The following is a 6,916-nucleotide window of genomic DNA, read 5'->3' as shown; positions in this document are numbered from 1 at the left end:
TATTTCAAACACACCAAAAAGCACAGAGCAGTACTGTACTCACAGCAGTACAGTACAGTACAGCAGTGAGGACTGGGATGTTGTATGCTTGCCCTGGCCAGTCCAGTGGCCAGGAGACAGATGTGCAGAAATGAGGACCCACACCCCAACCTGTTTGCCTCAATCCACGCACATATGGGTAGTCGCACGCAATGGGGCTGCCCTACCTGTGGGTCAGCACGGGTGTGGAGGAGGAACGCGTGCTTAACAAATCTCAACCTGCAAGACTTTGCTATGACGTCTGAGCTTCCAGAGTCGGGCCCTGGGACAGGAACACAGAGCGAGTTCTCTCTCCACTGGACAGAGGGAACGCCGGGGTGGGGGCCAGGCAGGGACCCAAGCAGTACCCCAACAGGTCCACGGCCACACACATTCCCAGGAGCCAAGGGGTGCAGAGCCCAGAGGCCTGTCGACTGGGGGACGGATGAACACACAGGGGGCTCTCCACACAGTGGCCACTGTTCCACCACACGAAGTAAAGTTTTGACACATGCCACAATGCCAGTGAACCTCAAACATGATGCTAAGCTGGATACAAAGGCTACACAGTGTGCACTTCTGTAGATAGATGTCCAGGGTGCACAAGTCCACTGAGACACAAGCACATTTGTGGCTCCCAGGAACTTTGGGGAGGGGAAATGGGGCTTGGGGGCTAACAAGTATGGGTTTTCTTTGGTTGTTTTTAAGATCTTATTTATTTACTCATGAGAGACATAGAGAGAGCCAGAGACATAGGCAGAGGGAGAAGCAGGCTCCCTGCAGGGAGACTCATGCAGGACTTGATCCCAGGACCCCAGGATCAAGAGCCAAAGGCAGACACTCAACCACTGAGCCACCCAAGCATCCCAGGTACGGGGTTTTATCTGGGATGATGGAATGTTCTGGAATGGGACAGAAGCAGAAGTTGCATGACTTTGTGAACATACCAAGTACCCCTGAATCCTCTGCAAAAGGGTTCAGTTCACATTGTAGGAGTTTTATCTGGAAAAGCAAAAGTATGTGAAGTTGGCTCCCCCAGAAGGTGACTGCAGAGGGAGTCCTGTGCAGCACACTGGGGACTGTCCAGAATCATTCCAGACACAGAGCAGCAACCGCTGGGGCCGTGTGGAGGAGGGCCCTGGGAGGGAGGGCAGGTGCGGGTGGGCACAGACCCAACTGCTCCCTCTTTAAAGTAACAGTAATGACACAGGAATGAGCCCAGTCCAGCAGGCACCCTCTATGCATGTCCTGGATCTCATCCCCCTCCCCAGAGACCACCCACTCACCTGTGTGGTAGGGAGAGGAACAGCCCCAGGGACCATGTCCTAACCCCCCGAGCCTGCACGTGTGCCCCTGTACATGTGCCCCTATAGGCTTCCCTCTGCAGGCACAATCAAGTGAGGGGTTTAGGTGGGAGAAGACTGGACAACGGCTGGGCCCGGTGTCATCACAGGGTCTCTGTCAGAGGGAGGCCGGGGTCAGAGACGGAACATGCGAGCAGGAGAGAAGCCGCTGGCTTGAGGCTGGAGGAGGCCCGAGCCAAGGACGCAGCACCCCCAGGGATGGGAAGGGCAAGGGGGCGTCCTACCCAGTAGGAACCAGCCCTGCCGACACCACAATTCTAGTCCACAACACTGATTGTGGACTTCAGACTTCCGGGACCAGAAGAGACTAAACGTGTGGTTTGAAGCCCCTGGATCTGGGGTGGTTTGTTTCAGCAAGTCCAGCTATCAGGGAACAAGCTGGATGACTTGTCTCTCTCCCCCAGTTATATGTCCTATCCATCCACGCTGACACACGTAGCCATCACCTATCCATTCTCCTGCCGGGTCAGCCCTTGCCACGTGGACACACAGCGCATCTGTCTAGTCACCTGCAATGAGTGTGAGCTGTCTCCACGTTTCGGGACTGTAAACAAACCACTGTGATAAACATTCTCATCCGTCTTCCCTGTTCTGTAGGCGAGAGTTCTCTGGACTGATGCTCTGGGATTTATTTATTCAGCAAATACTTCTGGAGCATCTGTGCACTCTGCTAATTACTGGGAAGACAGCTTGTTCCAAACACAGCTGGGTCACTACCCACACCCCACGGGACACAGTCAGGATGCAGGAGTCCCTGGCGCCACTTCATCTGGCCTGCTGTGAGAAGCCCCCTCTTCATGCACACCCCCTGTGCCCTCAAGGAGCACTCCCCACCCACCCCTTCCAGGGGCAGCTGAGCCCTCTTCCACAGGCCCTGGGCAGGTGAAGCAGAAAGGGACCGACCCATGGTTTGGAACCTGGTCTTGCACCTGACCCCTTCCCCAATCCCAGGAGGAAGGCCATATTCAGCAGACTCATCAATACCCATCAGACCAGGAGCATCTCCAGGCCAGGCACTCAGTGCTGTAACGACACATCACATGGCTGTGAGGTGGCACCATCACAGGGGACAGACTGGGCGTCCCCTGCACAGGACAGGTAAGGAGCATCCCTCTTCCCAGCAGCATCCATGTCATCATCACAGAGAGGATAATATGTCCCCCTTTTACACATAAGGAGCCAGACTCAGAGAGGTGAAGTCATCTGTCCAGGTAAGCCCAAGGTGGGTGGAGCATCTACCTCCCTCTCCTCAGCCCACAGGCCTTCAGTTTCTGCCAGATGAACTTTCACCTCATCATGGGACTGTCCCCTGTCCTTGCAGGTCACTTTGATTTGTTTTATAGTGGGAAACCCCTAAGAGGGAAGCCAGTCTCTCTGTAGCCTGGACCCAGGCCATAGTCTCTGATGTGCTTAGAATAAATGAGCCTGATTTCAATGGTGAAATCATTCCTTCATGTCTCTAGAAACTAGCTCCTGAGCCCCACCAAGAGTGGATGCAGGGCTTGCTGCTGCTCCTTCAGTGAGTGACACCCCCAGAGCTCCTGTCTCAAACACACAGAGGGTCTGACTACCTACTTGCCCAGGTCAGAGCCCCTCAGAAAATAGGGGGCTCACTCAAGTCAAGGTATTTCAAGGAGGCCTTCTTTACAAAATGATCCCTTTACAGCGCGTGGGTGAAGCGGAGCCCCAGGCATAGTACAGTAACTGGGGACGATCATCCCAGGCCCCAGGGGAGGAGGGGAGGCTGAGCTTCAGGATCCCACATAGAGAGGAGCCGCTTGAGACAGCCTTAAGGGGGCTCATGGGGGGGCCTCTCATCCCCTTTTCTGACATCCACCCTTTGGCTGAGCCCAACCTGAGGTCAAAGCCAAGGTTGTCTACCCAGGGTCACTTCCCAGGGCCAAGAGAAGAGCCAAGAAACAGGAACAGTGGGTATGGAAGACAAGCTAAACCAATGAATGTGGAATGGCGCCCCCGCTGTCGGGAACAGCCGAGTGGTTCCTCATAAAGCCAAATATGGTTCCCCTAGGACCACATTCCACTCCTGGGTATACACCCCAAGGAACTGGAAACAGAGATCCAAACAGAAACTTGTGCACGCACGTTAACAGCAGCAGCATCTAAAGCAGCCAAAAGACTCCAATAACCCAAGTGTCCATCTACGGATGAATGGATAAGCAAAATGTGGCATATCCACACAATGGAGCAGCACTGGCCCATGCTACAACACAGCATGATAAACCTGCGAAACTGAGGGGAAGAGGCCTGACACAAAAGGGCAAGTGTGTGATGCCACTTGTACAAAATATCTAGAAAAGGCAAATTTCTAGAGGTGGAAAGAGGACGGGAGGCAGCCAGGGGAGGGTGAATGGGGAGTTAGTTACCAGTTCCAGAGTTTCTGTTGGGATGACCAAGTATCCTGAAAACAGGTGTGGGAATGGTTGCACAGTAGTCAGTGCGAATGACACTGAATCATACGTTAAAACAGGTGAACTGTTTGGTCTGTGAATTCTTCTCAATAAAACTGTTTTTAAAAAAAATGGACCCAACACATCCCCCCCTCCGGACTCCCAATATCCGTTTAGTCTTGTGGGTGAAAAGTTCACATCCACCACAGAGGGTGCACCAAGCCCCACTTGCCGCCACATCCTCGTGGGTGGCACCTGTGATTGCAGGTCACACTCCAAGTCATACCGCCCACCTGCGGCAAGTGCACTCACGCAGAGTGGAGAGGGCAAGGTGGGGATGCACGTGGACAACGCAGGCAGGGCTGCCCCAGGCTGGGCTCCACATGGCCATCCGCCTGTGCCACAGGCTCTGCAGGTCCAGGGACCTCTGCAGGGAAGGATCTGGGTCCTTGGTGGCTCTGCCTTTTTCTCCTTCCATATGAAGATGTCCTAAGTGAACAGCACACCTCTGGGTCTCACATACGTTTCCAATCTGTGTCTTTTAACTGGTAGGTTTAGGCTCCTTACGTTTATTGTAATTGCTGGTGTATGTGAAATTATTCTGTTTCCCTCTGTGTTCATTTATCCTGACTCACCTGTGCTGTGCTCCCCACCTTGCCCGTCCTACCTTTCCTTGAAGTGAGGAGTCCTTCCCGGCTCCTCCACTGCTCCCCCAGCTTCCTGCTGTGTGTGTGTGGCTGTTGTCAGCAGTTCTGCTGTGACTGTATCCCCGGGCTGAACAGGGGTGTCTCCCCCTGCCTCTGAAACAATCAGAGACATCCAAAACTCCCCTAACTCCTATCACCCTCCCTGTTCTCTTGGGTATCCTTGGCTAGTACAGTTCTTTCTCTTCAACTCCTTGAATCAGACTTCATTCTACGGTTCTTACCAGCAATACAACAGTCAGGCCGGGCTTTTTACTTTCACTGGTTTTCCAGTAAGAGCACCGGAGTGTGTGTGTGTGCATATGTATACATACGTATGCGCACATGTGTACGTGTGTGTCTCTGTGGGTCTGTGTAAATGTGTGCACATGTGTGAATGTGTCCATGTGTGATGTGTGCACCTGTGTATGTGTCTCCATGTGCATGCCTGTATTATGTGTGCACACATGCTCGTGTGTATGTGTGCACGTCTATGTATGTGTGCGTGTGTATGCACGTGTGTATGCGTGTATGCATGTCTGGGTGTATTTGTGCATGCATGTGTATATGTGCACCTGTGTGTGCACATATATATCTCTATGTGTATACATGTGTGCACACATGCTAGTGGTAGGGATAATGGAATGAGGTGGGAAAGCCCCTGCAGAGGCACCTGAGGGCACACCCTTGCCCTCCTTCACACCCCAGGTGTATGTGGTAAACACTGGAGTGGCTGTAAACCATGCATTTGCAGACCAGTCCTCCAGCCTCTCCTTCTCCCCTGGATCATCCTCTTTCCTCCCGAATCCTGTTATTTCTGAGTTGCTTCAGAGGACCCATGGGGATCCTCTCTCCCAGACTGTCTGAAGTTGAAATGAAATGCACTGTCATTTAAATGACATTGAACTGAACACGACAAAGGTAGCGGTTATTTGGAGCACTTTGGAGATGTCTTTTGCCTGTTTTGGCTTTCTGTTGTTGCTCTCTGGGGATCTGTTGTCAGCACAGTTATTCTCTGATGAGGAATGGGTCTTTCCTGTGGCCACTTGCAGGACCTTCTCTTTGCTCTCAGGACCAGGTCACTACCATATGTTTCAGCAGTGTGCTTTGATGACCCAGCTCACCTTCACTGAGTGTCCTCCATCAATCTCAGACACTTCTCAGCTGTGGCCTCACCCATAACTGCCTGTCTCCCATCCTCTCCATCCCCTCCTCCCTTAGTGGCTGGCCCCTGAGAGCCCCCGACCCCAAGTCAGGGCTGGCCTGAATGGCTTTCCCACTTGAGGACCCAAAGGTCATTGCAGCTTCCCCGTGCTCTCTGGGACACCTCACTGTGGGGAAGCTGGCCACCGTGCCACCTGCCGCTATAAGGACTCCCAAGCAGCCCCATGGAGAAGCCCACAGGAGGGGAACTGAGGCCCCCAAATACATCACCAACTTCCTTGCCACATGAGTAGATCCTGAGTGCAGACAGTGGTCACTCAGTACTGGGGAGGGGGGCAGTGGGAGTGCCTGTGAAGGGGGTGTCCTCTGTGGGGGACGAGCATGCTCTAACTCTGCGAGGTGGTGCTGGCTGTCCAGCCTCTGGGTGTGCTGAAGAATGGGTGAATCACATGGTGCCTGAGTTACAGCCCAAAGAACTATTCGGAAAAAAAAAAAAAAAAAAAAAAAAGAACTATTTGGTATATGGGATGGTGCTTTCACAGAGGGTGTAACTGTCGGAGGTCTGGCCTCCTCCGTATGTCTGCAACCTCGCTGTCCACCTCCTGCTGCCAGGCCGTGCCCGTCCCAATGCCAGGGAGCGTCCCACACAATCCTGAGGGCTCATGAATCGGGCCCAGCTGTGTTTCCAAAGCATGTACTCCCCATCCCTGACTCCTGAAAGCATCAGATTTTATTTTCTCCTGTGTTCATTTATGCATTTGAAGGGGTATTTGCTGCACTTTACCCAGAACTTGTGTTTTGGAGAAGGGGATTCAAACGTCATATTGGTAAGAGCTGGGATCTTGGGCTGGCATCCTCCTCAGGGATTTCCCCAGAAGCACTCATCAAAGAGTGCTCAGAGACAGACACCCTGACAGCAGACAGACGCACTCCAATCCCAAGCTCTGCTGCTCAGCAGCTGTGAGGCTAAAGGCAAGCTGCTTAACATCTCTGAGCCTCGGCTTCCCCAGCTCCCCTGCACATAGACCTTCCTTCAAGCTCCTGCTTCACTCTCTCCACTCCAGGGAGTTTCTGGAAGGCCTTCAGCCCCTTGGCTCCTCCCCTGGGCATCTGGCCCTTCTTCACATTAGTGCACACCCCACTGTGGCCCAGACAGACATTTCACTCATGCGCTCTGATGGGTCCACAGATTACCACCATCTTTTCTCCTGTGTCCCTCGTGGTGCCCAGTTCTGGGCATGTGGGCCCGGTAGCAGCTCCCAGCACCCACACGAGACCA

This window comes from Canis lupus, chromosome 9 (genome assembly GCF_003254725.2).
Source record: "Canis lupus dingo isolate Sandy chromosome 9, ASM325472v2, whole genome shotgun sequence".
In the NCBI taxonomy this organism is placed as follows: domain Eukaryota; kingdom Metazoa; phylum Chordata; class Mammalia; order Carnivora; family Canidae; genus Canis; species Canis lupus.
The sequence above is the reverse complement of the archived record's forward strand: the minus strand, read 5'-3'. Positions refer to the sequence as shown.